Source organism: Triticum aestivum, chromosome 3D, assembly GCF_018294505.1.
Source record: "Triticum aestivum cultivar Chinese Spring chromosome 3D, IWGSC CS RefSeq v2.1, whole genome shotgun sequence".
Classification (NCBI taxonomy): domain Eukaryota; kingdom Viridiplantae; phylum Streptophyta; class Magnoliopsida; order Poales; family Poaceae; genus Triticum; species Triticum aestivum.
In genome coordinates, this window is record NC_057802.1 from 347,458,029 (window position 1) to 347,468,864 (window position 10,836).

Sequence of the window (10,836 nt, forward strand, 5' to 3'; positions counted from 1 at the left end):
ACCACAGGACCCTGACAGCATCTACAATCGGACACATACCCGCCCCAAACGTCTGGACGGGCTCGCCACCCAACCGGCCACCACATAGTCGGCCCAAACATCCGGGCTGACCGGCACTCCTTATGTCCAGCCCAAATCCTTCTGTCGGAAACTTATTGTGTCCGCTCAAATGGCGCATGGATCCGGCGCGAGATGTGTCGTCGCTGCCTCACCGGAGGCGGTGCGGTCCGTCTGGCGTCTGAACGCGCCATCGGATGCGCAACTACTTCGTTGGCACGCCGAAGGTGGAGGTGAACGCATAGGCATCCGTCAACGCAAATATGGTGCGGTGTGCCCGTCGTGCGAGCCAGCGGGCGTGGGAGGCGACGGCAGCCCTCGCGGCGGCGGATGTTGGCGAGGCCGAATCGCATTCTTCGGCGTACCGTGTGGTGCACGCTCACCCTGGGCGCCGCAACCATGTCGTGGTGGACGTCGCCGGCTCCTCCCAAGACGGATCTGTCATCGATCTCACGTCCACCGGCACCGTGAAGGTTCCGGTCTCCGTCGAGGAAGAGTGGGGCATGGGAGACGACAACACCTTGACTCCTATGAGCCGGTTCGTGTCTCATATCCTACTGTATCTCGCCGGCGATCGGACCAACATTTGGGTGGGCGCAGTCGGCCGCCGGACATGTGCATGGTGGAGCCGGACGGGCTCCGCTTTTGATTAGGTTTCACGTGCATGTAATAGTATGGATTTTGAGTATTTGCAAATGGCGTTTGTGGTTGTGGAATGAACTTTTTGTGTGTTGTCTGGCACAGTCCATGGACGTGTCCGGACGCATCCACTGACGTTTGAGGGCCGGATTTAGGCAAGTGATTGTAGATGCTCTCATATTGCAAGAAGAAGCACCAATAGGTTCAGGGCATCTCCAAGGACGTTCCTTAAATGAACAATCTTAAATGTACGTGGACATGTTCGAACGTGTCTGCAGGCATCCGATCGGGTGGATGTCGTGCACCCCTCAAAATTTTTTTGTACTTCAAATATTGAAGATAATTAGAGATAAACACCACAACACATCAATAATTAAAAGATAAATACTTCAATGCAATAGTATTTCAAATATAAACATTACAATTCAAACATAAAGTTTTCATATAAAATAGTTCAAATTTAAATCTAATTTATCTGACGTATGCTCTGATTATCCACATGAAACACCCACAAATGCTTCTAACACATCATTCTGAAGTTGTTTATGAGTTTCTCAATTGCGAATCCGATGATGCATCTTGAGAATTTGCTAACGTCCCCACCTCCTGATGTGGAAGCTGGACATGCTCACCCATCTTTTTGAAATACTGAACATGGCAAACAACATCACCCGCATCCTCCATAATCGTGTTGTGCATGATCACAGACATGTCATGTCATCACCTCCCACAATGTCTTTCCATTGTTTAGCAGGTCCGCGAACAACTGCAAAATGGACTTAGAGCACTCCTAATACTCTATTCACATCCTTCCAAACAGCTTCTAGTCTTGCAACAAAGTACGAATTTTTTTGTTACCTAGTGGACTGGAGAGGTCTTGACAAACTTCGCCGATGGAGGATAGGTATCGTTACAAAGGCAATGCCCCATGTTGTAGTTGTTGGGGAACGTAGCAGAAATTCAAAATTTTCTACGCATCACCAAGATCAATCTATGGAGTAATCTAGCAACGAGGGGAAGGGGAGTGCATCTACATACCCTTGTAGATCGCGATGCGGAAGCGTTGCAAGAACGCGGATGAAGGAGTCGTACTCGTAGCGGTTCAGATCGCGGTTGATTCCGATCTAAGCACCGAAGAACGGTGCCTCCGCGTTCGACACACGTGCAGCCCGGTGACGTCTCCCACGCCTTGATCTAGCAAGGAGAGAGGGAGAGGTTGGGGAAGACTCCATCCAGCAGCAGCACGACGGCGTGGTGGTGGTGGAGGAGCGTGGCAATCCCGCAGGGCTTCGCCAAGCACCGCGGGAGAGGAGGAGGACTTGGTAGAGGGGAAGGGCTGCGCCAGAACTTGGTGGTTTGCTGCCATCCCACCCTCCACTATTTATAGGTGGGGGGAGAGGGGGCCCGGCCCCCTTAGATCTCATCTAGGGTTGGGGGCGGCGGCCAAAGGGGGGAGGAGTGCCTCCCAAGTCAAGTGGAGGCCCTCCCCCTTAGGGTTTCCCCTCTCCCATGCGCATGGGCCTTGGGGGGGCTGGTGCCCCTGGCCCATTAAGGCTAGGGCGCCCCCTTACAGCCCATGCTGCTGTATTGGACGTGGTGGAACATTTTCCGGACCTCCGGAACCTTCTGGAAGCTTCCCGGTACAATACCGAAAAACCCGAACTTTTCCCGGAACCCGAACAACAACTTTCCATATATAAATCTTTACCTCCGGACCATTCCGGAACTCCTCGTGACGTCCGGGATCTCATCCGGGACTCCGAACAACATTCGGTAATCACGTACATGCTTTCCCTATAACCCTAGCATCATCGAACCTTAAGCGTGTAGACCCTACGGGTTCGGGAACCATGCAGACATGACCGAGACGTTCTCCGGTCAATAACCAACAGCGGGATCTGGATACCCATGTTGGCTCCCACATGTTCCACGATGATCTCATCGGATGAACCACGATGTCGGGGATTCAATCAATCCCGTATACAATTCCCTTTGTCTATCGGTATGTTACTTGCCCGAGATTCGATCGTCGGTATCCCTATACCTTGTTCAGTCTCGTTACCGGCAAGTCTCTTTACTCGTTCCGTAACTCACATCATCCCGTGATCAACTCCTTGGTCACATTGTGCACATTATGATGATGTCCTACCGAGTGGGCCCAGAGATACCTCTCCGTTTATACGGAGTGACAAATCCCAGTCTCGATTCGTGCCAACCCAACAGACACTTTCGGAGATACCCGTAGTGCACCTTTATAGCCACCCAGTTACGTTGTGACGTTTGGTACACCCAAAGCATTCCTACGGTATCCGGGAGTTGCACAATCTCATGGTCTAAGGAAATGATACTTGACATTAGAAAAGCTCTGAGCAAACGAACTATACGATCTTGTGCTAGGCTTAGGATTGGGTCTTGTCCATCACATCATTCTCCTAATGATGTGATCCCGTTATCAACGACATCCAATGTCCATGGTCAGGAAACCGTAACCATCTATTGATCAACGAGCTAGTCAACTAGAGGCTTACTAGGGACATGGTGTTGTCTATGTATCCACACATGCATCTGAGTTTCCTATCAATACAATTCTAGCATGGATAATAAACGATTATCATGAACGAGGAAATATAATAATAACCAATTTATTATTGCCTCTAGGGCATATTTCCAACAGTCTCCCACTTGCACTAGAGTCAATAATCTAGTCCACATCACCATGTGATTAACATTCATAGGTCACATCACCACGTGACCAACATCCAAAGAGTTTACTAGAGTCAACAATCCAGTTCACATCACTATGTGATTAACACTCAATGAGTTCTGGTTTGATCATGTTACGCTTGTGAGAGAGGTTATTAGTCAACGGGTCTGAACCCTTCAGATCCGTGTGTGCTTTACGAATATCTATGTCATCTTGTGGATGCTACCACGCGCTATTTGGAGCCATTTCAAATAATTGCTCTGCTATACGAATCCGGTTTACTACTCAGAGTCATCCGGATTAGTGTCAAAGTTCGCATCGACGTAACCCTTTACGACGAACTCCTTTTCACCTCCATAATCGAGAAAATTCCTTAGTCCACTAGATACTAAGGACAAGTTCGACCGTTGTCATGTGATCCATTCCCGGATCACTATTGTACCCCTTGACCAACTCATGGCAAGGCACACTTCATGTGCGGTACACAGCATAGCATACTGTAGAGCCTACGTCTAAAGCATAGGGGACGACCTTCGTCCTTTCTCTCTCTTCTGCTGTGGTCAGGTCTTGAGTCTTACTCAATATTCACACCTTGTAACACAGCCAAGAACTCCTTCTTTGCTGATCTATTTTGAACTCTTTCAAAATCATGTCAAGGTGTGCGTTCTTTGAAAGTATCATCGGGCGTTTTGATCTATCTCTATAGATCTTGATGCCCAATATGTAAGCAGCTTTATCCAGGTCTTCCTTTGAAAAACTCCTTTCAAACAACCCTTTATGCTTTCCAGAAATTTTACATCATAGTCAACTCCTTTATCAGAAATGTTGTAGCGCTCCCACTCACTTTATTGTAAATACAAACTTTGTATAAACCCAAAAAGCTTTGATCACTCCATCAAAGCGTATATTCGGACTCCGAGATGCTTGCTCTAGTCCTTGGAAGGATCGCTGGAGCTAGCATACCTTTTAGCATCCTTAGGATCGACAAAACCCATCTGATTGTATCACATACAACCTTTCCTTACGAAAACTGGTAAGGAAACTTGTTTTGACATCCATCTGCCAGATTTCATAAATGCAGCTAATGCTAACATGATTCCGACGGACTTAAGCATCGCTACGGATGAGAAAAATCTCATCGTAGTCAACTCCTTGAACTTGTGGAAATACTCTTAGCCACAAGTCGAGCTTCATAGACGGTAACATTACCGTCCACGTCCGTCTTCTTCTTAAAGATCCATTTATCTCGGATTTCATGGCTTCTAACCATTTGTCGGAATATGGGCCCACCATCGCTTCTCCATAGCTCGTAGGTTCAGTATTGTCCAACAACATGATATCTTAGACAGGATCACGTACCACTCTGAAGTAGCACGCATCCTCGTCGTCCTACGAGGTTTGGTAGTGATTTGATCCGAAGTTTCATGATCACTATCATAAGCTTCCACTTCAATTGGTGTAGGTGCCACAGGAACAACTTCCTGTGCCCTGCTACACACTAGTTGAAGTGACGGTTCAATAACCTTATCAAGTCTCCACCATCCTCCCACTCAATTCTTTCGAGAGAAACTTTTCCTCGAGAAAGGAACCGTTTCTAGAAGCAATTACTTTTGCTTCCAGATCTGAAATAGGAGGTATACCCAACTGTTTTTGGGTATTCTATGAAGATGCATTTGTCCGCTTTGGGTTCGAGCTTATCAGCCTGAAACTTTTTCACATAAGCATCGCAGCCCCAAACTTTTAAGAAACGACAACTTAGGTTTCTCTAAACGGTGTCGTCTCAACGGAATTGCGTGGTGCCCCTTTTTAAAGTGAATGCGGTTGTCTCTAATGCCTAACCCATAAATGATAGTGGTAATTCGATAAGAGACATCATGGTATGCACCCTATCCAATAGGGTGCAGTTATGATGTTCGGACACACCATCACACTATGGTGTTCCAGGCGGTATTAATTGTGAAACACTTTCCACAATGTCTTAGTTGTGTGCCAAACTCGTAACTCAGATACTCATCTCTATGATCATATCACAGACATTTTATCCTCTTGTCATGACGATCTTCAACTTCACTCTGAAACTACTTGAACCTTTCAATAATTCAGACTTGTGTTTCATCAAGTAAATACACTCAGCATCTACTCAAATCATTTGTGAAGTAAGAACATAACGATATCCACTGCATGCCTCAGCACTCATTGGACTGCATACATCAAAATGTATTACTTCCAATAAGTTGCTCTCCTGTTCCATCTTACAGAAAACGAGGACTTTCAGTCATCTTGCCCATGTGGTATGATTTGCATGTCTCAAGTGATTCGAAATCAAGTGAGTCCAAACGATCCATCTGCATGGAGTTTCTTCATGCATATATACCAATAGACATGGTTCGCATGTCTCAATCTTTTCAAAAACGAGTGAGTCCAAAGATCCATCTACATGGAGCTTCTTCATGCGTTCTATACCAATATGACTCAAATGGCAGTGCCACAAGTATGTGGTACTATCATTACTATTTTATATCTTTTGGCACGAACATGTGTATCACTACGATCGAGATTCATTTTAGGTGCAAGACCATTGAAGGTATTATTCAAATAAACAGAGTAACCATTATTCTCCTTAAATGAATAACCGTATTGCGATAAACATAATCCAATCATGCTCAACGCAAACACCAAATCTCGATGGTAGAGGGAGCATGCAATGCTTGATCACATCAACCTTGAAACACTTTCAACACACATCGTCATCTCACCTTTAGCTAGTCTCCATTTATTCCGCAGTTTTTATTTCGTGTTACTAACACTTAGCAACCGAACCGGTATCTAATACCCTGGTGCTGCTAGGAGTACCAGTAAAGTACACATTCATATAACGTATATCCAATATACTTCTGTCGACCTTGCCTGCCTTCTCATCTACCAAGTATCTAGGGTAGTACTGCTTCAGTGACCGTTCCCCTCATTACAGAAGCACTTAGTCTCGGGTTTGGGTTCAACCTTGGGATTCTTCACTAGAGCAGCAAATGACTTGCTGTTTCATGAAGTATCCCTTTTGCCCTTGCCCTTCTTAAACTAGTGGTTTTACTAACCATCAACAATTGATGCTCCTTCTTGATTTCTACTTTCGCGGTGTCAAACATTGCGAGTTGCTCAAGGATCATCATGTCCATCCCTGATATGTTATAGTTCATCACGAAGCTCTACTAGCTTGGTGACAGTGACTATGGAGAACCATCACTATCTCATCTGGAAGATCAACTCCCACTCGATTCAAGCGATTGCGGTACTCAGACAATCTGAGCACATGCTCAACGATTGAGCTTTTCTCCCTTTAGTTTGCAGGCTTAAGAAACTTGTCAGAGGTCTCATACCTCTTGACGTGGGCACTAGTCTGAAATCCCAATTTCAGTTTTCGGAACATCTCATATGTTCCGCGACGTTTCAAAAACGTCTTTGGTGCCACAATTCTAAACCATTAGCATTACGCACTGAACTATCATGTAGTCATCAAAACGTGTATGTCAGATGTTTCGCAACATCTACAGACGACGCTGAGGTTCAGCACACCGAGCGGTGCATTAAGGACATAAGCCTTATGTGCAGCAATGAGGACAATCCTCAGTTTACGGACCCAGTCCGCATAATTGCTACTACCAACTTTCAACTAAATTTTCTCTAGGAACATATCTTAACCAGTAGAACTAAAGCGCAAGCTATGACATAATTTGCAAAGACCTTTTTGACTATGTTCATGATAATGAAGTTCATCTGATTATGAACTCCCACTCAGATAGACATCCCTCTAGTCATCTAAGTGATACATGATCCGAGTCAAACTAGGCCGTGTCCGATCATCACGTGAGACGGACTAGTCATCATCGGTGAACATCTCCATGTTGATCGTATCTACTATACGACTCATGTTCGACCTTTCGGTCTCTTGTGTTCCGAGGCCATGTCTGTACATGCTAGGCTCGTCAAGTCAACCTAAGTGTTTTGCATGTGTTCCAAGGCCATGTCTGTACATGCTAGGCTCGTCAGCACCCGTTGTATTCGAACGTTAGAATCTATCACACCCGACCATCACGTGGTGCTTCGAAACAACGAACCTTCGCAACGGTGCACAGTTAGGGGGAACACGTCTCTTGAAATTTTAGTGAGGGATCATCTTACTTACTACCGTCGTTCTAGGCAAATAAGATGCAAAACATGATAAACATCACATACAATCAAATAGTGACATGATATGGCCAATATCATTTTGCTCCTTTGATCTCCATCTTCGGGGCACCATGATCATCTTTGTCACCGGCATGACACCATGATCTCCATCATTGTGTCTTCATGAAGTTGTCACGCCAACGATTACTTCTACTTCTATGGCTAACGCGCTTAGCAATAAAGTAAAGTAATTTACATGGCGTTATTCAATGACACGCAGGTCATACAAAAAATAAAGACAACTCCTATGGCTCCTGCCGGTTGTCATACTCATCAACATGCAAGTCGTGATTCCTATTACAAGAATATGATCAATCTCATACATCACATATATCATTCATCACATCTTCTGGCCATATCACATCACATAGCATACCCTGCAAAAACAAGTTAGACGTCCTCTAATTGTTGTTGCATGTTTTACGTGGCTGCTATGGGTTTCTAGCAAGAACGTTTCTTACCTACGCAAAAGCCACAACGTGATATGCCAATTTCTATTTACCCTTCATAAGGACCCTTTTCATCGAATCTGATCCGACTAAAGTGGGAGAGACAGACACCCGCTAGCCACCTTATGCAACTAGTGCATGTCAGTCGGTGGAACCTGTCTCACGTAAGAGTACGTGTAAGGTCGGTCCGGGCCGCTTCATCCCACGATGCCGCCGAATCAAGATAAGACTAGTAACGGCAAGAAGAATTGGCAACATCAACGCCCACAACTGCTTTGTGTTCTACTCGTGCATAGTAACTACGCATAGACCTAGCTCTGATACCACTGTTGGGGAACGTAGCAGAAATTCAAAATTTTCTACGCATCACCAAGATCAATCTATGGAGTAATCTAGCAACGAGGGGAAGGGGAGTGCATCTACATACCCTTGTAGATCGCGATGCGGAAGCGTTGCAAGAACGCGGATGAAGGAGTCGTACTCGTAGCGATTCAGATCGCGGTTGATTCCGATCTAAGCACCGAAGAACGGTGCCTCCGCGTTCGACACACGTGCAGCCCGGTGACGTCTCCCACGCCTTGATCTAGCAAGGAGAGAGGGAGAGGTTGGGGAAGACTCCATCCAGCAGCAGCACGACAGCGTGGTGGTGGTGGAGGAGCGTCGCAATCCCGCAGGGCTTCGCCAAGCACCGCGGGAGAGGAGGAGGACTTGGTAGAGGGGAAGGGCTGCGCCAGAACTTGGTGGTTTGCTGCCATCCCACCCCTCCACTATTTATAGGTGGGGGGAGAGGGGGGCCGGCCCCCTTAGATCTCATCTAGGGTTGGGGGCGGCGGCCAAAGGGGGGAGGAGTGCCTCCCAAGTCAAGTGGAGGCCCTCCCCCTTAGGGTTTCCCCTCTCCCATGCGCATGGGCCTTGGGGGGGCTGGTGCCCCTGGCCCATTAAGGCTAGGGCGCCCCCTTACAGCCCATGCTGCTGTATTGGACGTGGTGGAACATTTTCCGGACCTCCGGGCCCCTCCGGAATCCTCCGGAACCTTCTGGAAGCTTCCCGGTACAATACCGAAAAACCCGAACTTTTCCCGGAACCCGAACAACAACTTTCCATATATAAATCTTTACCTCCGGACCATTTCGGAACTCCTCGTGACGTCCGGGATCTCATCCGGGACTCCGAACAACATTCGGTAATCATGTACATGCTTTCCCTATAACCCTAGCGTCATCGAACCTTAAGCGTGTAGACCCTACGGGTTCGGGAACCATGCAGACATGACCGAGACGTTCTCCGGTCAATAACCAACAGCGGGATCTGGATACCCATGTTGGCTCCCACATGTTCCACGATGATCTCATCGGATGAACCACGATGTCGGGGATTCAATCAATCCCATATACAATTCCCTTTGTCTATCGGTATGTTACTTGCCCGAGATTCGATCGTCGGTATCCCTATACCTTGTTCAATCTCGTTACCGGCAAGTCTCTTTACTCGTTCCGTAACTCACATCATCCCGTGATCAACTCCTTGGTCACATTGTGCACATTATGATGATGTCCTACCGAGTGGGCCCAGAGATACCTCTCCGTTTATACGGAGTGACAAATCCCAGTCTCGATTCGTGCCAACCCAACAGACACTTTCGGAGATACCTGTAGTGCACCTTTATAGCCACCCAGTTACGTTGTGACGTTTGGTACACCCAAAGCATTCCTACGGTATCCGGGAGTTGCACAATCTCATTGTGACGCCCCCGATTTGACCGTACACTAATCATGCACGCAAATGTGTACGATCAAGATCAGGGATTCACGGGAAGATATCACAACACAACTCTACAACATAAATAAGTCATACAAGCATCATAATACAAGCCAGGGGCCTCGAGGGCTCTAATACAACTGCTCGATCATAGACGAGTCAGCGGAAGCAACAATATCTGAGTACAGACATAAGTTAAACATGTTTGCCTTAAGAAGGCTAGCACAAAAGTAGCAACGATCGAAAAGGCAAGGCCTCCTGCCTGGGACCTCCTAACTACTCCTCGAAGCCGAACTCCATGTAGAATCATCCTCGGGATCTCTAGCTCCTGGACTCCAGCATCTGGTTGCGACAATCCGATATAGAAAAAGGGAAAAGAGGGAGAAAAGCAACCGTGAGTACTCATCCAAAGTACTCGCAAGCAAGGAGCTACACTACATATGCATGGGTATATGTGTAAAGGGCCATATCAGTGGACTGAACTGCAGAATGCCAGAATAAAAGGGGGATAGCTAGTCCTGTCGAAGACTACGCTTCTGGACATGTCCATCTTGCAGCATGTAGAAGAGAGTATATTGAAGTCCTCCAAGGAGCATCGCATAGCATAATCCTACCCGGCGATCCCCTCCTCGTCGCCCTATTAGAGAGCGATCACCGGGTTGTATCTGGCACTTGGAAGGGTGTATTTTATTCAGTATCCGGTTCTAGTTGTCATAAGGTCAAGGTACAACTCCGGGTCGTCCTTTTACCGAGGGACACGACTATTCGAATAGATAAACTTCCCTGCAGGGGTGCACCACATAACCCAACACGCTCGATCCCATTTGGCCGGACACACTTTTCTGGGTCATGCCCGGCCTCGTAAGATCAACACGTCGCAGCCCCACCTAGGCTCAACAGAGAGGTCAGCACGCCGGTCTAAACCTATGCGCGCAGGGGTCTGGGCCCATCGCCCTATGCACACCTGCACGTTGCGTACGCGGCCGGAAGCAGACCTAGCCCCCT